Raw genomic sequence first — 23,379 nt, 5'->3', positions numbered from 1 at the left:
TTTCAGTTAAAGGAAGCAGTTTAATTTAGATCTTCTACAGTTATTACATCTGCAATTACAGGGAGTGGATTTTTCACTGTCAGGCTTAATGTAGCCTGAAAAACATCACCATCTCACACAGGTTAAACACCTTCTTTGCCTAAGAAATCATTGTTTATTTTTCCTTGCTATCCTAAATAACTGTGAAACAAGCCAAAAGAGCAAGCCGGTGCACCGCTTGGGAGCCCTGCCCAGTTCACTGGCCTGGGTGCATGCTGCAGGGACAGGAGATGTGCACTCATGCAGCACCCCTATTCAGTGTACTTCAGTTTCAAAGGAAATCACAGCTCTAACACATATGCATTGTTAGGGAAAAGGGACACATAGCAAAAACCTCCACCATGGTATATAGGTCAAGCCAGGGCAAACCGTGTGGTACCGTCCTTAATGTATGTGACTTAAGTATCATAAATATCAGGGAGAAAATAAACTGACACAAACAGAAGCTGAAAATCTGAATGCCTTTTGTAGCACTGGGGTTTATAGGGTCCAACTGAATAGGATATGGGTCTGAAGTGCTTGGGAAGGACAAGGCTTATGTTGCAGGAGGGATCAACAGTATTGTGTTCTAGTGTTTCTGCTTTTCGGGAAGGAATACACAGATGCAAGTACATCTTTGATGCAACATCTGACAAGAGGTAGCACCACTGGCAGAGCTGTTACTGTGTCTTTACCAACAAATTAAGAGATGTCTATTTTAAATACAACCTTGCAGAGAACAGAACTCCTTTCTGAGACAAGTCATTGAAATTTTTTTTGTGTGTGCGTGGGCTCTGGAGTTCAGTTGTTCTGTGACAATGTTATTAAAAGTGGAACATTGTTTAGGGCAAATGAAACTATCTTCATGAATGACTTCTGCTCTATGAAAGTTGACTTTGTGTCAACATTCATAGAACAGCCGGAAAATAAAGTGATGGATCCCCCATTAGCATGGTTTAAAATCAGTGGGCATTCATTTTTTCACATGGGTTCTTTAATTGGATAAAATATGCTTGGCCAAGTGGCTAAAAGAAGCAGAGCACCAGGAAAATGAGATGGCATCAGGAGAGATGGAAGGAGAAAGCACTTGCTGATCCATGCAGGAGCATGGAATTGTCTTCTGCATTTTATACAGGTGAAATATAGGTCTGCATGAATGTATTTCTTGGAATAAGGAATAAACCAAAGCAGTTTCTCGAATATCTTATGAGTGCTCATCTTTTTATTAGCCAACATCTTTTATCTGAGACCACAATTCAAGTCTCAGTAATAGAATTTTTGCTTGTATTTCATGGAGTTTTGTAGTGCTTTGATACTGTATTAAAAAAAAATAATTAAACAAATAAATTTAAAAAATCTAAAAAATGAACAGTAGTAGTACAACTTGTCCAATTCAGCAAATAATGATTTATTAAATATATATATAGTCCTATTTTTCTATTTTGTTTTGAATGCTTTTTTTTTTTTTTTTTTTTTTAAGAAAGAAAGAAAAACCTACTGCCAGATTAATGTCTCAGCCTTTCCAATCTGCTGTAAAAGAATCCTAGGGAACAATGGGAGATGGCAGAACATTTTTACAGTTTTTATGAAAAGAGACAAATTGGAACATATAGTATTAATTTAACAAATTTCAGTAAGATTGCATAATGCCCTCTGAATTTTCTATCTACATTTTAACTGAAACCCTGGAACAACTTAAGAGAGATTTTCACTCAGAGCAGCTTTCCTTCATGTTGCATGGACAGCAGTTCATGATGGGGCACGATTTGGAGGGTGTTGCAGGTGCTACTTGTATATCCAATACAGGAATGTTCTGTAAAGAGTGCAATCATGTTCCTTATTCCTGAGTCTCGGGGTATTGGTATTAGAAGATCTTAATAATTGAGACTACAGTTGATTGTGTGTGGTTGTTTTTTGTTTTTGTTTTTGTTTTTTTTTCCAGGTTGAAAAGACATATTTTTTTCTGCATTGAAAACAATTTTTTTCTATCTATATGCCATAACTATTTTCCAATAAACGCTTTACTTCCATCAGCAGGGGCAGCAGCAGAATCCTTTTTAATTTAGAACATTGCTTTCTTACAGCTACAGACCAGCTAATATGGCAGAGAGCCATAATTTCCACAAGTCAACAGCAGCCCATAAAGCAAATTCATTTGTGTGTTACAGCATAACTGCCCCATGGTTATCCTCGGTGCTCGTAGGCTATGGGAGGACAAGGGAAGGTGCAATAGGAGCAGGTCCCCTTCACCTGAAGATTCAGAGCACCCAGAGTCCGGCATGGTTTACCATCTGCTGCTGCTCCTGGGCTCCTGACATCTGCTACTTGAAAGGCCAGTGCGAAGCCTGGTAAAAGATCACCCCATGCCCACTGCCAGGATGGCATTCCTGCTCCTCTCACTCTAGCACTTAGACATGATCCGGGCTATGAGGAAAAGCTCTTTCCCATCTGTGTAAAGGACAACTTTCTGCACCTTTAGCAGATAACTGGGTTAGTGACAGGGTAAAAGTGACAAATTATATGGATAGTACAGGGAAACTAGTTTTAACAAGAAATTTCAGAGATTACCTATAATTTTTTTCTGAGCAAAACACACACTATTTTATAACTTTCCAGTAATTGCTCAAACTAATCTGTTTCTCTCTGGGAGAGGGAGATTCAGATGAAATAGTATTTGGTTGCCAGTGTATTTAATAATGCTTAATGGCATATTATTTCTTACAACAAGCACAGAACTTGTTATTTTTACTTCTCTATCATAAGAAAAATGATACACTTTTTGAACACAGGGAGACTACAATTGTTGCACAGCTTTTTTTACTTCTGTCTGCATCTTCGAATCAGGATTGAGGTGAGAGAAGCAGCCAATGTGAAGCAAAATGACAGTGCACAGTTTGACCACAGAGAAAGTTAAAGCTAAGATTAGAGCCTCACCCTAATCTTTGGCTATGCCCTGCTGATATACTTTGTTGTCCTGTTGTTCCTCAATTTACATCATCTTCACCTAGCTGAAATTTGAGTCAGTCCAAGGAGAAGTAATGGTAGTTTAGGTCTTTCTGAGGTGAGTGTTGTCCCTTTCCCCTTCTGTAGGGAACCTGTTTTGTCATGGGAGTTGGACTTAATGATTCCCAAAGATCCCTTCCAACCCTATGATTCTTTGATTCTGTTACTCTGTGAAAACAAGATTATTGTGTTCTTGAAGTTTGCACACGTGTTCCTGATCCCAGTGGTGACCTCATGCACATGTATCTTGGCATTGCTCAGAATCTGGATATGTTTACTGGTTCTCGTCATTGACTTCCTGTACCCTCAGCATGCATGCTTAGTGTTTCCTGGTCTGCATGGCCCTGGCTGTGTCTGGTGAGGTTCACTGCTGTGCTCTGAGGAGGTCATCAGGACTTTCTCTGCACTTCCAGTGAAACTAGAATGAAAACAGGGTATGAACCTCAGTTGAGGTGTCCACAGGACAGACTGCTGGGAGTTACGATCCTTCGGAGTGAAGAAGGAACTCTCCAAGTGGGATCAGAGAGGCAGAGGGATGTGTGAAGTCAGTTGATCTGCAGTGCTGTATGAGGGCTGGTGGTAGAGGACAGGAGGGTGGAAGAGACTGGACAGTAGCTGGGAATGCTCTCAACATACTTTTGCTGTAACAGGCTTTGCTTCACTGTAGTCAACTTGCAGTGCTCAGCGTAAGTCAGCTCAAATCCACCCTGTGTGGCCCCAGGTTGGGGCTGGGTCACTGTTTGGTACAGATCTAGAAATGAAAGCAGAACAGAATGTGGGAAAAACCTGCAGATTAAGGGAGGTAAGCATGTGGAGAGGACAAAACCAAAATATTTCTGTGTTCCCATTGATCTTTGGAGTTGTCCCCAGACATTTTTAGGTTAAAGAACTGACAATTACTTGGCAGATAACCCATGGAGACACCTAACTTGACAGAATTAGGAATTGTGCATTCCAAGGGTGACATGTCCTTGAACAAGTTTTGGGAAATGGTTCATACACAAGTGCCATCCCTAAGCATCATTCATGCATGCGTGCTTGTTCAACTGTCAGAGCACTATGACAAATATGTTGCTGTGGTCAATGCAAGAAAACACTGACACTCAATTTACAGCTGAGTTCCTCCATACCATTTTTAAAACTGAGTACACTGTTGATTGAGTTTAGTGGTGTGTTGCAAGGATGTGCATTTTTTATTTTTTTTCAGATTTCTCCCTCGAGAGTCCAGCAAGAGGAGCAACAAGTAGTTTACTGAATTACCCACAAATCTTTCCAGCTTTTAAGCTCTGGAAACTTGTTTCAGACAGTATTGTTTAAATAAAGTTAGGATTCTATGGTTTAACTGAACCAATTCTTGTGTCTCCGTGATTCCTATTTTATTCCTGTTAGGAAAAAGTTTATAGTAACTCTACAGGAACCACTTGCCAGAAATGAAATTTTTAAGTTATTTAGGAAGACTGTATAAACCTTCTTAAATTACAGGCTTAACCATACAAGGAAATACATTTGGAACAATTTAGACTGTACCTATTATACTGCAATAGCTATTTTGCATAGATACTCTGTATAGATTCAGAGGGCATCTTATCAATGTGTATAAATACCTGAAGGGAGAGTGCAAAGAGAATGGAGCCAGGCTTTTTTCAGAACACAGATGGCTCTGTACAAACACCAGGAAGCACTTATGTGCAGTGCAGGTAATGGAGCACTGGCAAAGGTTGTCCAGCAAAGCTTTAGAGTCTTCTCCTTGGAGATCTTCAAAGTCTGCCAGGATGTGGGCCTAGGCAATGTGAGCAGGGGTTGGACCAGATGGACCCAAAGGTCCCTGTCAACCTCAGCTGGTCTGTCATTATTCTATGACATTCGGCACTATTTATAAAAAGGGCAAAAGAAGGTTGGAGCAGCCATCAAAGTGTCTGCTGCAGGGTATTTTCATTCTCTAAATTTGTGAAAAATTCTTAGCAATATATGGCAAAGTTGTAGGTAGATGTTTTGATGGGTCATGGTAGGATGCATGTGGGAAAGGATGTGTTGGAAATCTCAGAGGGAATTGCTATATAAGGTCTACATCATTTCATATTGGTTTATACAAATGTTTTATGAGCAACTTTATTAAAGAAATATTAACAGAAATGTCACAGGAAGACAGTTTTTTTTGTTGGTGGTGGATAGTTTTGTTTTTGGTATATGTTTTAATTTTCCTTTTGTTTTAGTCATTCTGGAAAATTCTAGGGGCTCAGTTCACAAAGTGCCCACGCTGGCATCCAGAGATGGAAGAGTGCTGGTAGCAGTTCACTCATACAGGTGAATCACAGAGAAGCCCAAGTACTCTAAATGCCGCAGTAAAACCACAAGATAGGCCAGCAGAGCCTAAACATTGGGAGGTGCTGAGTCAAAGCTTCCATACAGTGACATAATGTACCTCTCATCAGCAGGTTTCAGTCACCTACTGTAAAAAAATCACTGACAAGAGCATTAATGCAAAATTGTTTATGCTTTCTGATCTCCCTTGAACACAACAGCCTTTAGTAGCATTACGATTTTTCAGTTGTTTCTCTCATGTCAGCAGGTGTGAATTACAGCACTGTAATTTAAAATAACAGACACATAGTGTGAAGTCTAAAAAAATGAGAAATCTAGAACAACTATACAAGCAGATGGTTTTATAGGCCAGCATTTAAAAGAAGATATAATGCTATTCAGTCTTGAATTAAAAAAAAGGATCCTTTGAACTCATCCAGCTACTGGGCAGCCTCATTAGAAACAATGAGTTTGGGATCTTTGCCAAAGTATTAATATCCTTCTTCAGAAATGTTCAGAACAAATACAAAGATCTTAAACATCTTGAACAAAGCTATTTCCACACAACCATACAGCAAAAATTGACACTAAGAGAGTAACTATATCTCATTTTGTGACAACTGAAAATGCTTTTGGCTGCATTATCTAGAGATGCTAGGTGGCTTTCGCAAGACCTTTCTTCAACAAAATAATTATAATACGGTGTATAGCATCTATTCAGTTAGGAGCAACAAGTAGTCAGAGAATTCATTTTTTCTTTACAGTTTCAGAGGAGTGACCAGCCAGCAATGCTTCCCCTGTCAGTAACAACATTCCAGGAAGTGGAGAAAAACAAGCAGTTAGAAATGAGAAATGATCTCTCGCATTCCCAATAAGCCTTGGCCTTTCCAGTGATGCAGAGGACAATTACTATAATTTTATTCTCCATGAAGTGCAGGTGAGTCATGGTAGTAAAGAGCTTGTATCTTTTTCTGTATTTTATTCTGCCAAACCTGAGCTCTTGATTCTCGACACCACAGCTATCATGCATTTAGCTGATGACTGAATGAAACTGGTGGTTAAAACATAACTTTCCCAGCAAAGATTACCTTTCCTAAGTAAGTGATTATTTTGTCAGAATTTAGTTCCTGTAATGCTTTTGTGATAATACTGAGGTAGTGAGAAAATTGTGGTTTCTGTGCTACAGTGCTGAATGCTGGCTGAGGATAAATGGGTTTATTTCTCAGTCCTGGTCCAGATTTCCCTATGACCATGAAAAAGCCAGATAAGCAGTCTGTGTTTTACTTCTTTGTCTGAGAAACCTGAAGGGTAAGCAGCCCTGAGTGCTTAACTCTTGGCCAGAAAATATTCTGGCAATTTCTGGCAATTCTGGATCCTCTAAAGTTTGTGATCAAGAAGAAAATGGTGGAATGGAAGGGATGCACCAAGATCCTTTAATTCTAGTGAGCTGGAAAGCAAGAAAAGTTGAATGACAGAGGAAATATTTATAAAAGATTAGCAGAAATATTTTTACAGCTATTGTACACTTTCTTTCATTTTCTGTACTTACATATAATCCGCTTTTCTCACATGACTCTGTCTCACTTTTTAATTGGTCATTACAAAACATTCAGTTCTTTCAGACATTGATCTAAGAAAAGCTTACAAAAAAAAAAAAAAAACAAAAAAAAAACAAACAAAAACAAAAACAAAAAACCCAGTCTTTTCAGTCTTCATATTTACAGTACTATCTATTCCTCCTAATGCATGTCTCATACTGAGTGTTTTCTTTTATCTTGAAACTAAATTTAAAAGTCCTCATCAATAGGAAATATAGGTATATTTGCTCATATACACAGCCATCAGGGATTATAGCTTCTCTTCCAGTAGTGCTTTGCTCTACTGCCCAAATGTAGCACATTCCTACCAGCCTTGGCAGTGTCTGGACCCTTGTTGAGGTTGGTCATTACATCCCCATTATGTAATGCCCCATTAGGGGCATTGTGGAAATGAAGCGCTGAATTCATTTTATAACTCTTAATCATACTAAGAAATGTAGTAACATTTTATCCTAAACATTTTTTTCTCTCAAGATTTCCCTCCCTCTGGATATATTCCTGCTGCCTTATAGCATCATCTGTAGTCCACTGACAGTTCAACTTAATGGGAGTTTTCCCATTGATTCCATTATTTACTTTGTTTCACTTGGTGTTATTGATTCATATTCACTTTAGCTCAAACCCTTAGGCTAAACACTTCTGAAAGGAGAAACTCCTTCTGTCAGGAGCACCTCATTTTCAGCAAGAGATAAGATTTTCAAGACTGGAAATATTAATGTGGACCTGAACCAAGGAAAACAAAAATGTATACATTCCTGCTTATTCAGCACATTTTATATCTCCCAGAAATACATATGCACCCCAATTTACATTTTTATTTAGACATTTCTTCATTTAATCCTTCAATGGGTGAAGTACTTTCTGAAGAATCTTTCTTCTTGTGTTTTTCTTTCCTTCTTGAGCCTTCAGTCTTCTGTTTCTCCTCAATCACTGTATCAAGCTAAACACAGGCATCTGCTGCTCAGGAAATATTTTGTGGCTTTCCTACTATCTACAGGTGGCTGCATTTGGCTGCATTTTCCAGACCTACTTCTTCCACATTTCTCCGATGAAAGATACAGCAGCAGTCGTACTTAGCATGGTTTTGAGAAATATATATGTGTCAGAAAATTCATACAACCTCTGAATATAGTTTCCTGGATGTTTTCCCTCCACAAAATATTTTGTATTTTCTTTTTCTTTCTTTTTTTCTTTTTCTTTTCTTTTTTTTTTTTTTTTTCCTATCCCTTGTTTACATGGAGAGGAAAATGGAAGTTTTTAAGTATTTGTTTTATTTATTCATTTAAATGGATTGAAGGGTAGAAGAGTGAGTAGTAGGTGAGTATCTGGGATATTCACACTGCATACAGAGAACCCTGGGAATCTACTTTAGCCCACAGCCAAGAACCTGCTCTGTCCACATCTGATCTGAGTACAGAACCACCTGGTTGCTTTGGAGCAGATCTCTCTTCTAGCTCTCATAACAAAAAAATCAATGTTCCCCTGCTCCATGCCTATACATTTTCTAGCGTGTTTCTACAACAATTATGTTGCTATAATTAATCAAGATCTAATGCTTTATTCTCTCCCCCCATTTAGTTTCTGCCTAAATTTGATTTCTGTGTCTAGTACTGGTTTGTCCTGTGCCTGTTATTTGACACACATCTCTGCTGCCCAGTTGCCTACAAAACAGGGATAACACATCCTTTTTTTTTCCCCCGGGATGCCTTCCTATTATTATAATTATTATAATAACTGAATTTTAATATAAATGTGTAAATAGATAGAAGAATACTAAATATTGCTCAAATGAAAAGCAATATTCATACTGATACACCATCATGTCTTAAATAAGCATGTAGTTATTGCTATTTGTTACTTTGCTTTCTACAGCTCAATGAAGGTGGTTTTGCACCTCTCAAGACAGTTAATATAAAATGAGAAATATATATCTGTATCACAAATGTCAAACTACTTAGTATAACATATGAGTAGCATTAGATTAATTTTTTTTGTGCATTTCTATGTATGTTAAACTTTTGATGGTTCCTTGTGGGTTTTATTTCAGCTTTTGCACACAGAAAAAAATGCAGTGGTTTGTTTTAGACTGTGAAAAAAAATAATCACCAGCATTTGAGTTCCCAGACAGCACACTATGAAGCTGTTACCAGACAAAATCTTAATATTCCTGCAGTTTATAACTGTAGGTACTAAGTTTCGGTTGATCTTTCACATTCTGTTTGTGATGAGCCTTACAGATATTCATGTAATATACAAAGTTATGAATCTGCATGTGATTCTAAGGTGTGATTTTAATATAGGTTTGTATAAAAGGCAAAATATAATAAATTTTGTAAATTAAAATGCATTTGTTGAGAAGTATTTGGACATGAGGTATTTTTCTGTTCATGGGGTGTGTTGTGTTTGGTGGCTTTATGCTCTACATTTCACTACAGGCAGAGAAACATACTGTGAAGCAGATGAACCATTAATATTTTCTTTTTACAATTCTATTTCCTGAAAGATAAAACATTTTTGTTTTAGGAGTCTGTACATTATCTGCTGTACTATGCCTAATAGGGTTGGCCAGATCTCCAGATGATACCATGAACACCTTCCTTCTGATAGTGCACCATTAGAGTTGGCAGTTTTTCTGGTGATGAAACATAGGCTTGGAGGTAGCAGTAAGAACTGAGTGCTCTGCTGATCTGCAAGATGTCCCTTCTGGGGGACATCCAGCAAAGTTTGATCCAGTTCCCCCTCCAAAGAGCTGTGGAATGAGATCCTCCCCTTGCTAAATGAGACAGATTTGTTCATTCACTTGGCCAGCCTATTACAGGCTGTTTTGAAGACATGTTTGTCTTTAACAAGTTGCTACAGTGTGATTGGGTCCCAGAATTATCAAGAATTAGGGTTTGATTCTGTCTGGCAACACTAACGTGGCCTATAGTTTGTATTACAAAAAGTTCCTGAATCAAATATGCTAAACTTTTAGTTTCCTTCCAATAATCTGATGATCCACATGCCCTTTTCATATGGTGATTTTTTGCTGACACAGTCCTAACCTTCTTTCAATATCCCCTTTGGCCTCACAAATGAGTGGAGCAGAAGAAGGTAATAAATACGAAAGGCTCTTTATAATTGGAAAGATGTGAGACTCTCTTCATATTCTCATGGGATATCATACCCTATAATTCACAAAATTTTCCTGTGGCTAGTTCAGGTAGTTAGGAGTTTGCATTGTTCCTATTAAAAGCCAAAGGCACGTCTTTGCTCCTCCAATGATTTTAATGAAGGCAGCTTCAAAACTTACTAAATACTGTATCATTTAAAAAATTCAGAGTATCTGGTTATGATTCTGAAAGGTTAATAACATTTTAAATTGGAACTACAAAATACTAATCGTGCTTCCTTCTTAAGTCAAATGCACTTTATGTCCGTTACTATGGTGATGATAATTAATATACATAGAATTGTAACAAGCTGAAATAGACTGGATAATGCAGTGTGGAGCAGTTCTTGGAAGAATTGACTGTCCTCAGCTCCCAGTGCTGATGGAGAAATGCATCTCAAAGGAAAACCACTGCATTTTGCAGTCAGGTCCTGTAACTTTGGTCAATTAGGAGTGGAACTTTTCAAACTGTACTGCATAATCCTACTGAAGGCAACCAGATGTGACTCCAGAGCAAGAGACAGCACCAAACTGAAACATCATTTTGTGAGGTTCAACAGAATCTCAGTCCCTACTGAAGTTTGCACAGGCAGTTCAAGACAGCTTAGATGCTTACCTGTAAGGCACTCAAAGTGCCATTCAATTCTAAATGATTCAAGCACTGCTAAACAACTCCTACAAAATAACTCCTGCTTGTGGAAGAGAAGTGAAAATGAACAGGACAGAAAATATAGGTAATGTGCTATTTAGGAAGTCAGGGAACAGATTTTGATTTTACTTCTATTTTCAAACAATTTCTATATGAAGTGAATATACTTTATGAATCTCTCCCCTTCCCTTCCTTTTTCTCCCCATGCATTCAACTATGTCTAGATTTAATTTTAATTGTGAATAAACAAACTGGTTTATAAGATCAAAATATAAGATATTTCCTGTGTTTCTTCTTGAAGGCAAGGAAATACTATGCAGGAGATATGTGAGGGCATGCATATAAACTCACTTCAAGTGTTTTTATATGTGTATTACACATATACATCCTAGGAACACATTTCTCCTTCCTCAGAAAACAGGAAAACTAGATGACCTTTAAGTGCTCCTTCCAACTCAAATGATTCTATGATTCTACGAAACTACAGGCTGGTTAGCAGGTGTTCTGAGGACTTCATCCAGAAATATTTTTGTTTTAGTTCTCTGTTAAATGGAACTGGGAGTTTTTTTAATATGTCATCTGTAACTGTGCATATACTATTAAAATTAATTTTATTTTTATCCTATTTTGGAGAAATCACTTTGTTATATATGTCTTTCACCATAAATGCATCAAGGGTCCAATTTAATCAAAATTTATATTAAACTTACTTAAGAAAATGCTGCCATAGAAAATCATTCATCCTAGATTTTAGTCCTTCTGTAGTTGGAAGGTTCCTCTGATTCCCTATCAGATGCAGAATCAAAGAATGGCCAGGGTTGGAAGGGACCTCAAGGATCATGAATCTCCAACCCCCCTGCCACATGCAGGGCCACCAACCTCCTCATTTAATGCTAGACCAGGCTGCCCAGGGCCCCATCCAATCTGACCTTGAACACCTCCAGGGATGGGGCATTCACAACCTCTCTGGGCAGCCTGTTCCAGTATCTCACCACTCTCTCTGTAAAGAATTTCCCCCTGACATCCAACCTAAATCTCCCCTCCCTTAACTTAAAACCATTTCCCCTTGTCCTGCAGTTATCAACCCTTTCAAAGGGTTGATTCCCCTCCTCTTTGTAGGCACCCTTTAGGTATTGAAAGGCTGCAATGAGGTCAACCCGCAGATATGCCTTGCATCCAAGGTCTACCCTCCAAAGAAGTATGAACTGTTTTTTTTTTTTTTTAGGTAAAAGATCAGGCTTCTTACATGAATCCATTAATGAGAGGGAGTAAAATATGTAGTCGGATGTGCAGTTCTACAAAATCATATTTCTCTCCTGTACTTCTGCTACAGAGTGAGTGTAGTGGAAAGTGTCTGTTATTCAAAAAGATTTTTTAAACTTCAGTCACCAAAAGAACTTGAGAGAATCACCGAGCTAGCATGTTACCTATTAAGGAATCTCATCTCTTATGTGCTGCTTTAAAAGTTAGCTTAAAAACATACACGTAAAGAAGTGTGAAGATTGGACAGGATTTATTTTTCTTAAGCAGGCATTTACCGTTTTAGGAAAAAGAAGGTTTGGCATTTAAAAGCCTTAAAGCAGAGTTTTTATCACAGGTGCTGAAACAAAAGCTTCTTGAATTCTAAATTACAAGCCTGGTCAGGAATTGACTATCTGACCATGCCTTTTAACTCTCCTTAAATACATACAGTATGTCTTTGTGACTCTCAGCATCCTAGAAGAAAATATGGCAGAAGCAGCTCTGCAAGGTTCTCACAGAGGAATAACAAATACAGAGCTAAACCATTTTAAATGTGGAAACGTCTTTGTTAGCTGGGAACCTGTGTTGCCTGTGCTACCGAGCTGCACAAAACAACTCAGCATTGTTTTTGTAGTAGCTTTAAAACCTATTGTTTTCTGATGGAAAGATTCAGAAAGAGAGCCTGTGCTTCCACATTTTGTTTGGAGCCAAGGCTGGAGCTCACAGTAACTGTGCTATGGCATTCTGCCCAGTGACAGGTAGGGAAGACAACAGCATACCAATTTGCCTGCTTTTCACAAGCCTCTAAACTCTACATGTAATCAAAGGGACTTTTCATATTTAATAGTATTTATTTTGTGTGTCAGATAACACTTGTTAAAAGTCATCAGCTTTTCATTACCAAGATCATTAATACTATTGGTGATACCGTGACTTGAATAACTCTCCACTTGTTTGTCATAGCTGCAAATTGACTTTCTAATGATCCTGCCATAAATTTTCCTTTTCAGGAACAAATTCAGAAGTATCAGACCTGTTTCTTACCTCTTCCTTTTTTTTTTTTTTTTAATTGACATTTACTTTTAATGTAAAGTGATGTTAAACCAGTGATCTTAGAAGGAGGCTAGAAGGTCATATTTTCAAATAGGTAACACGTTGCTGATGGAGCAGTGTTTGTGCATTCAAATTTTGCTGATTTTTCCATCTGTTCCCCCTGCTGTGATAGGACACCTGGCAAAAAGACCAGATCTTGGTTTTTTCCTGCATGTGCACACTTTGGCCTGTTAACCTTTGCATTGCTACTGCTGTGCATGATGGAAAGGACAAAATTGTGCTGGACTGGCAGGCAGGAAACCCGTCTGCTCCATGCTTTCACTTTTACTTGCAAACTGAACCAATGAGTTACTGGGAGGAATCAAAGTGCACTTGTGATAGTTTTTAAGAGCATAAAGGCAGGCAAAGGCTCTTGTCCTTAACATGAATTTGTTCTCATACGATACTGCAGATGGACATGTAGCCTTAGATCTTAAGGTCAACAGTAAGTCAGAAGGTCATTTAGTTTTGCCTCTTATGAAAATCAAGGTGTGAGTTTCCTTCTGTTCTTTAGCCAGGCAGAGATCAGTGATTAATATGTAACTTCTAGGAAACATCATGGAGTGCAGAATACAGAGCTCCCCTTTTCAGTTTCTTGCAATTATTCACTGACCTAATGCTATATATTTTTGCCTGTGTAAATATGGCTGTATAATTCCTTGACTAGAGAGGCCACCTGTTCCTCTACTTTCTTATACTGCAAATTTCTTGTGATTGGCCTGTCAAGGCTTCTTTAACAAATCCAAATAAGCAGGAAGTTAAGAAATTAAGAACTCTTGTTACGATACAAGATATTAAATATGTGTCTGCAGTGAATACCCAGACTGGATAGTGAAAGCAGAAGAATTGCCACTTGAGTTCTAACATAGAAAATGAAATGTAATGAGGAGTCACTGGATGGTACAGTTAGGCCAACATATTGTAGCTGCAAAGAGTACATCATCAGATTTGGCTATGCTAGATGGCAGTTTAATGACAGTACCCAGCCAGCTCTGATTGTTTGTTATGTTGTTAGCAGGCATGAGTTGATATAGTGACAGAAAACTCCATTTGAGTTTGGATTGTCAAAACTGAAAAAAAAAAGCACCACCCAAGCAGCACTATAGTCAGAAGGCAATTGTTAGAGGCAAAATAATACAGCTTGGTTGCTCAGCTTATTTCCTTGGTGAGAGTGTGAACTGGAGCTGAAACCTCCCGAAGGCGTCCTTGCTGAAGGTGAAAGCCAATCCATAGAGACCAGCCAGGCTTGCAGCTGAATCCAGCACAGTACTAACCATGGCAAGTAATGTCCTAATAAAACTGTCATGGCCAGACTTAATTTTACGGACTTCAGTAGTCCTCTACCTGAGCGGTGAGTGCTGCAAACTTTGACTATCTCAATGTTTGTTCTGCTTTTTTTTGGTGCTCCTGTCACTTTCATCTTGAACAAAGTCTCTGGGAATGGAGGAGACCAAGGGAACCTTGCCCCTTGCACTGCAAGGGCAAGCCAGTTTGGTGGAAAGCCCTGAAGGAATAAAGTCTGTTGCTTAATTTGCTTGCCAAGAGGGCTGTAGATTTGGATTATGTCATTTTGATTTTGGTAGTGAAGAAGAAATTTCCATTTCCATTTGTTGCCAAGGTATAGTTTACCTTATTCACCAAGACCTTCTAATTCAAAAGACTTTGCAAAGTCAAACAAACATCATTTGAATGTTAATTGAAGTGGATGATCTGATAAATTGTGATCTCACACTGTAGCTGAATTTATTTGTTTTTCTGTTGTTGTTGTTGTTCAAATCAATCTCTATAGAGTACTCTGGTAGACATCATACATCTCTGCACTACTTGATGATGAAGTAAGATATTAAGAGAATTCCACAAAGATCTATATGTAGGAGAGGCTTTATCTGTAGAGGGAGGTGGAACTGCAGGAACCCCTTAAAGATATAAAATCTTGACAATAACCTGTCAGTAGGGAAGAAGACTGTGCAATCCAGACTGATTTGACAAACACCTGCTTTGGGAGGACTGAGTGTTAAGTGCAGGGAAACAGAGGTGTCTTAGTATGTTTTGGTCAAGGGGCATCTGGAGAGGAAGGGTTACCTGCTTTGTTGGGTCACATCAAAACAATCATAGGAGTTACTAGTCACTAAAGCCCCACAGAAAATAATAAATCAATGTGAAAACCACAGCCTATACAGTGGGAGCAGTAATGTTCCTTTTTATATGCGGAAATTACTCTGTATTGGGAAAGAGTTTGCAATGTTTCCCCTTAACAATACAAAATAAATGTGAAAAAGCAACATGACCCTGGTAATCTTTTCTCACAAAATCATATGTGACGTCCTTAGTATCAAATAGTGAACAAGTAAATAGTTCTGTAATCAGAGAAGAGCTTGAATACTTCATTTTGGATGGAATGAAATAAAATACCTCTGACAGTAATCAATCAACCCGTTACAACCTTGCTTCCAGTGGTTCCAATCCTTTTTTTTTTTTTTTGCAAGAGAGATGTCAGCAGTCACCCATGACAAAGATGAAGCAGCACAGACAATGTGGCAACTGAAGAGAAAAAGCAGTAATGCCATAGCAGATGTATCTACTGCTATTATTTGCTCTCATGAGTGGAAATTAAAATTAAAAAAAACACTTTTAAAAGCTGTTATCTTATCATTACAGGTAACAGAACTGATACCCTCTAGGGTATATAAGTGCTTTTGCACAACCAAAGTGTCCCCTGTATGAACTTGTATTCAATTTCCTTCTCCTAGAAAAAAAAGAATTGCTGAAATTTGCCATACATATGGTTGAAATATTAACTTGTCATTGTAGTGCCACTAATGAGAATTCAGAGCAGTGTTTAGCCCTAACTGAAGAAGTTATATGCAAGCTTGGTCAGCAAATACCTAATTTGAGCTCCTTAAACCAGAGGCATGCCCTACCCCTACTGCTCTGAAACTCCAAAGCTAGATACTCAATATTACAGAGACACTCAAAGAAAGTAGCTACACTTGCATGGTTCTTTGTTGCTAAAGTGAAGGAAATTGAGAAGGATGATGATGGTGTAGCTTAAAACATGGCAGCTAGTAAAAAAAAATAACAATAATGAAATGGAGCTTTTGTTACTAAGTCATTTCAGTAGCATGAAAAGTGTTATGTTGATGATGAGGAGAATTTGCTACATATTATAGTCTTAACTAATAAAATGCTACTATAATGCCGGGAAATTGAAGATTTTAGCTCCTGTCTTATGAGTCATCTGAGCTTTCAAAGTAATGAGTATATATTAACATTTACATTGCTTAGGGCTGGATGTAGGTTTAGACACCATCTGTAAGAAGATGTAGAGACATTTTTGTCCATATCTCTGCCTTTGGTTGGTGTTGAGGAAACCCATTTTCCCCTTTAACTTGTTATCTTTGCGCTCTTTGTGGGCAAGGTAGGTCTCTTGTTTTTTTTCTGTGCTTCAGTATTCTTGTTTGCACTATGTTATCCTCGATGCCAGTGTCTCCTCTTATAAATCACCTATGACTGCCTCATTCCCCTCTATCTAACACCTTGCATACTAATTCACCCTTGCATGACCAGAGTAAGAAAATCAGCAGGAAAAAGCAAAGGATAAGATGGAAGAGCATTTCCATTGGGATAGCTCACTGGGATGAAAACAAGACATCCTATCTCTTGCTGAAGTATGAAAAATCAGTAAATCCTTTGATTTTCATAGGATGGCCTTATTTCCCCTTTTGGAAGGAAGGAAACTCTCCCTGACCTGCCTTTAAAAGCTCTCTGGGGACAATATATCCTCTCTGCTCCTCTCTCTTAGAGAGATGGAGCCTCAGGGCTTATGGCAGAAAGCCCACAAGAGTTCCACTGCTTGTGCCTGTGTGTGTGTGTGCATGGTCCCTAGCCTCAGCCACACTTGGATCTTGGGGGCTGCCCACTCACTTCTCCTGGAAGGGAGGCATTATCCCTGTGAGTCACAATGTCTTGCTGCACCTGATGGGTTTCTGAGATAGAGTTTTTCATTTTTACTTGTAAAAATGTAATCAAACTGCTGCTGAGCTGGCACTATGCTCCGTTCCCTTACCTCTTTCCTCTGTTTCAGGGGGTGGCTTCACCCAGAGTGCAGTAAGCATGCTAGTATTAATGATGGTGCTAAGAGCAATGCATTAACTCATTACTTCTACACATCTCTGCCAAGTCTACTGAAAGCCATTTGGTCATGCTGTGCTATCTGGAGGAACAGTCTACAGTTTCCCCTCTTCCCTAATTTTCCATATTATAGCATGCATAAAATGGCATCTGCATATGTGCACAGACGGTCCTGACTTCTCCCACGTGATCAGACAGATGATTTTGCTCACTTTTTAAATGTTACATTTACTCTTCTTCCTTCAAAAAGTCTCAGTTTCACAGATTCATGTCCCTCCTTCCATTGTGCTCTTTTCTTCTTTCCCCCCACTTTTTTTCCTATTGGCAGGGAACCGTCAACATGAACAAACTGACCAGCATGCATGAATAGTAAAAACAATATATTCTGGAATAATTCCTGCATGAAAAACCTTCCAGAATACTATTGTCCATTTTTTCCATAGCTACACAATGTCTCCACAAATCTTGATAATTCTCGGACTGGTTTCTTTTCTACATGTCTCCAGTGTAATGACAGGGAAACCCAGACTGTCTCTGCTGGATGACAAACACTGCTTATCCTGATGTAAATCTTGTGTCACACTATAGAGAATTCATTTCCTGTTTCTCTCTGTAAAAAGGATCATCCTAGTTATTCCAGATTTTATCTACTTTCGGTCTGAATGTATTGATTTCTCTCTCTTCTTGCTATCATTTAATTTTGCCGTTAAAAACATAACAGCCTTCATAAATTTGGAGGTGTTTAATCTCTCTTAAAAATAGCTATATCGTAAATGCTACAATTCAGTGAAAACAATAACATTTTTTATACTATCATAACTGCATCCTTAAATGATCATAAATTGACTTGGAATTAGCATAATAATTCTATAAAACAAATCAGTATTTATAAATTGAATGTGAAAAAGGATTTAATTTGGCATAAGGAAGGAAATAGATCCTAGGGCAGAACTGGAAAGTATATAGTGGCATGTTAAACAGTAGAAGATTGAGTAATTACCAGAAAATCCAGGATGTTAATACAGTGAATGACTGCTGGCTGAAATGTTTAATACTATGTGAAGGACTGATGGAAGCTGTCCTAGCACATCAAGAACATATTAAACACACAAATTATCCATTAGGATGATTTCAGTCCTTCAATACAAGCATTCAATTAAGGAATACTTCTCTGTAAGCAGAAGGCACACAGAGTTCCTATTACAAACCAAAACTATTTCCATTCTTGGCGTTAAACATAGCTTTATTTTTAAATTTTAAAATCTATAATTTTCATATTATCGTTGGCATTATCAGCTTCTTTGAACTTAGCTGGCATTTAGTGGCCACATACAGATTGAGATCTCACGTGGGAAAAGTTGTCCTCTGATACCAGGCAGAAAAGCAGATGGGGTAGGGGGAAGTAGTGAGAGCAATAACAAGAGAGTGAGTGGAGGAGAGATGGGACTGATATAGTATGAGGAGATTAAAACACCAGGTTTCTTACTTTTTTTGCCAAGCTAACTCAAGTCTCCAAGTCTCTCATCCTTTCAGAGCTCTCTGTGAGTGCTATGCATACCAGGAAAAGTGGCCAAGTAGGTGATCACAAACAACACTCATGTGGAGGCAAGTTGTGGATGCTTCTGCAAATGACCCCACCAGTCCATTGAGGCACCAGTCCTACTGGGAAAGAAGGCCCCTCCTGGGAAGGCGGGGGCAGTTCTCCTTCCAGAGCTGTTTGCTTTCTGATTTGACTACAGAGCTTGCTGGTAAAGACATTAATTGTGAAGAATAGATTTGGGTTTCTTTTTTATAAAAAAAATAAAAATAAAAATCAGAAAATAAACTAAGAGACCAGTTTCTGATGTTCATCTGCATTACGCTGCACTGAAGCAAACAGCAGGTGCATTGCTTGCAATAAGCACATCTAGAAACTGGAAACAGGACTTGTATGCTTTTCTCCAGAAATTCCCTAAAGAAAACTCAAAGATGAAATTTCTTTTTTTCCTAAACTTTTATTTTACTTTTGTATTACTTTGTTTAAAACAGCTGTTGTTTTAAGGCAAATAATTTTATAGCTTAGATTTGAGAGCACACTGTGCTAAAGTTTGTGGCCACTTGTTTAATCTAAACATCCACTGGAATTTTCTGATGGTACTAACTTTACAATATAGTTAAATATCCTTTGTTTTGGGAGTTGTGAATATATTCAAATGCAGGAATGTTTTATAGATAAGTATACTGCAGGCCATGGCCTGAACTGATGATTGAGTACCTGGTGAAGGGGTATGACTGGCCCACGAAGCACAGATGCAAGCAATTCACCTGTGTTTCACAGGTGATGTGAAGGCATAGACTTTGAATCTACCTTCCCTGGGCTCATTTAAGGGCTAGCCTCTGAAGAGGGAGTGTCTCCTGAATGTTCTTTGGGAAGGAATGTTGTACAAGTAGAGGTTCTTGTTATCAGCTGGGTGAGTCAAGTTTTTTCCTGTTTATGACTTTTGGTAGTCCTAATAGTACTTTGACTGGTATTGCAAAGAATCTATCAGAAACAGTGATGTTGCTTTACACGTAGATAAGCATGCAGGTGGAAAAAGATATGTAGTTATATATATATTTTATATATATATATATATATATATATATATATATATATATATATATATATTTGGTTTTGTAATTAAAATCTAAACAGAAGTTACAGTACTTCTAAAATGGTTTAAGGGTCCGTTCTTCATTTGATAAGTAAACTTCAGAATATATATATATTTTTTTCTCTATGGAAGTACCTGCACTTTCAGGTAACTTTGAAAGTAGCCACCTCAGATTTCTATGGAAATGACAATAGGTTCAAAAAGTGCAGTAATACTATGTGGTGGAGTAAGTTCTGAGCTACAAAACACTATTTCTCAACATAGTAGCTACCATTAGCTGTATATTTTTGTTAGTAATGAACAAAAGCCTGTATGCAGTGATCATAAAAATTTGCCTGGCCATCCAGAATATGGCTTGTCACTCATGTTGCTGTCATTGCTATTGAAATAAATCACCCAATTCCTCATTGTGTTCACACTTGCTATAATGATTATGTCAATCTGTGTCACTTCTTGTGTGTTGGAATTTAGTTCCACACCTCTTGCTCCATATTCACATTCATATCAGGTGCTGTTTTCTTAGACTGCCCCTCTGTCATTATGGCAAAAAAAAATGTAGCAGAGGATTACACTTAACGATTGCTGGGAAGGTTTGATCTCTACTGTCATACTATCAATATCCCCAGCTGTTGTTGTGGGCCCACATAATGAAATAGGAGGCATTTACCACTTTTGGAAAAGTCCTCGTACATCAGTCACAGACCATTGAAATGAAGACAAAGTCTGTGTTTGGGATCAGCAAGATAAATTTGTTAGTTGGCCGTACTTTTTTTAGTACCGGGTAATACTACCTTTGCTTTCCATAATTAGAAAGTATTTGTGTTTCAAAACTGTGTCTCAGTTTTAGCAAATCCAATCTTAAACTTTGTAGCAAAAATACTCAGATACAGCAGGCTTTTTTTTTTTTCCTGACTCTAACTTGCTGCCTGCAGAATTGATGCAAGTTTAGCAAAGGAGAAACCCACAATAGCTCCTGGTTTCATTTGCTCAGCCCAGTTTTGGAGTTTCTGACCTCTCCTGTTGGATGGCTCAGTTGCATGCTTGGCTTCTATTACTAGCAGCCTGTAGCACAAATGTCTCTTCTCACCATGCAGGAGAGAATAGAGGTGGTGCAGATTGCTGAAGGTAGGACGACTCTCTTTTGGTGATAACAGAACAACAGACAGCTGGCACAGCAATGGATCTGCCTCAAGCAGCTCAGATCCAGATGAAAAATGATATCTGGGGACTTTGTCCTGGAAATTTAGTCAGTGCTAGATTATAACAATATAGTGATTGTTATCATGATGAGGACAGATCAGCTAGATGATGTATGTGAAATGAAAGTGTGATGATGCTTGGGGAGGAAGAATCACAGTGGCAGAAAGTTAGGTGTGCTTCCCTCACCTAGAGTCCATATGGCACCAGAAGCCACTTGAGGGAAAAAAACAAGTTGGAAAGAGGTGTTTGGTCCTTGGGACTGTGAGCTCTTCTCATCAACCCCAGGCTTGCTCCTCCCAAGTAATTCCTCATGTTCTCAGTATGGGTTTGCACAGTTTACTGCGGGTAGAGAATTGAATCACATTTAATTTGAGAGTTTACTGCCAGACTGCAGCCAATTTTTAAGCCAGCTGTACAGCATTGATTTAAAAAGAGATGGAGACAATTCAAAGCTCTGTGAATTTGGCATAAATTAACAATCTTGGCTGAGTATTACTGAGTCCAAACTGTGTAGTTTGGACTAATTCAAACTTAGAGCTCACAGTGAAATTCGGGAGATGTGAATCCATGCCAAAGAAAAGGTTTGCATATATCTCTGTAAATTGGAAGTGTCAAGTTTTCAACAGCTCAGCTTGATAAGCTAGTAAGGAGAGATTTCCCTTGAAGTCTGCAGCCCTTCTGGAATCCAGAATGAGTGTGTCAAGGCCACATATCACACCTGATATGTGTCTTTGTTAAGCAGCTCCATGTGAATGGGTTGTTAATGACATAAACAATAGCAATTATCAGTATTGATACTATATTGACAAGCTTTGAAATTGTTTGGAGATTCATTCTCCTAAATTAGCTATTTTCTTCTATGCAGTGTGAATACTGCAATTACTGATAGCAAAACGAAAATAGCTTAAGGGAAAAAAACAACGGAAAACCCAACTATCTTGGGAAAATATATTCGGGGCCAAAAAGTATATGGTTTGGAGATGCATATTGTACTCCTTGTGAATATGTTACGGTTAAAACTGGCCTTCTCTGTGTATGATTTGTGCATAATTTCCATGAAAGTATTAATTGCTTATAATTAGTTTCTAAATTGGTTGAGTAGTTTTTAGGTGGAAGTTCTGTATGCAACTTCTCCTAATGAATATTTATGATGTGCAAAATTTTCTATCATATGGTATTTATCTTGCCTTTAATTGGGTAACTGAAATAATGTAAATGGAGAGGGAAATAATCAGCAAAGAACAGATCACAAATGAAACACAAATATTGTTCACTGATAATCATGCATGTAGACAGCTGTGAGTATTTGCATGTGCAGCAGTTGCTTCTCAAACTCCACCAAGAATTATTTTCAGTATTATTAATATATGTATGTTTTAAAGAGTACCATAGGTAGCATAGATGACTTATAAAACCTCTTTAAAGTAAAATCTTTAAAATAAGAGAAGATTAAGGCAAATATAAAGTGTGAGTTGACCGGGCTTTGCTTAGATTAAAGAACTAGAGTTTGGGTCTTCCACTATATAACTGAAGTATCAACATTAAAAAACAAACAAAAAAAAATCAGAACTGAACAGTAGACTCCCTTTTTAATAATAATAAAAAAGTAAGATTTACACTTCAGCTGCAGAGAACTGTATTCAGTAGCTATAAATGCCTACCACTGAAAAAATAGTACATGGAGAATAGAATATGGGAAGAAGAATTTGTTGTCAACGTGATTAATGGTATGTAACTCAATTCCTTTTTAGTATTCTGTAATCCCACTTTTTAACACCTGCTCTGGTATTAAAACAGTCACAAATGGTTGGTTGTCTTATATTAAGGTAACTTGTGATGATGTCTTAATACTTAACTCAGTCACATAATCTGCATTACTAGTGTCCCATTTCTCTTGGTTATTGTTACCTGTGGGACTTAAGAGTATCTGGTAAGCACCCTGTGAGCCTGTGGACACTGTTTCAGGGGACCAGGCTAAGAACACTGTGTGTTCTCATTCTGACCCAGACCTCACATGGGCAGATTAGTCTTGGTTACACTTCACAGGCATTAATAATCACAATTGAAATAGCTTAAAACAGAGTAATGAACTCACCTGAGCATCTCAGTAAGAATATTTATCAATCATTAGAAAAACAGTCAAAAACATGAAAAATTAGTATGCCAGAAGCTATGTAATAAACCCTGTAAAACAAGATACTAGAAAGATTAAGCTTCTCTTCCTCTACAGCAATATATATCTATAATGAGATGCAGTTGCTTTTTACAAATGTGCTGCAGATTAATTAGCTTCAGAATATTGCAGCTTGGTCACAGAACCTTAAAAGCTCTTGAAACAAATATCTGTGGTAAAGGAAGTGA

General features: G+C 37.9%; 1 long non-coding RNA gene across 1 annotated transcript in view; it reads left to right on the top strand.

The window, feature by feature from the left end:
- Positions 1-19,591: 19,591 nt before the first annotated feature.
- The window catches only part of LOC149919065 (uncharacterized), a 73,291-nt gene continuing 69,503 nt past the window's right edge, over positions 19,592-23,379 (top strand). The window contains exon 1 of the long non-coding RNA XR_016464750.1: positions 19,592-19,635. This is a non-coding gene — a long non-coding RNA (uncharacterized LOC149919065). The remainder of the gene's footprint in view (positions 19,636-23,379) is intronic.

Source organism: Phasianus colchicus, chromosome 2 (assembly GCF_987193195.1).
Source record: "Phasianus colchicus chromosome 2, bPhaCol1.hap1.1, whole genome shotgun sequence".
Lineage (NCBI taxonomy): Eukaryota > Metazoa > Chordata > Aves > Galliformes > Phasianidae > Phasianus > Phasianus colchicus.
The sequence above is the reverse complement of the archived record's forward strand: the minus strand, read 5'-3'. Positions and strand labels throughout refer to the sequence as shown.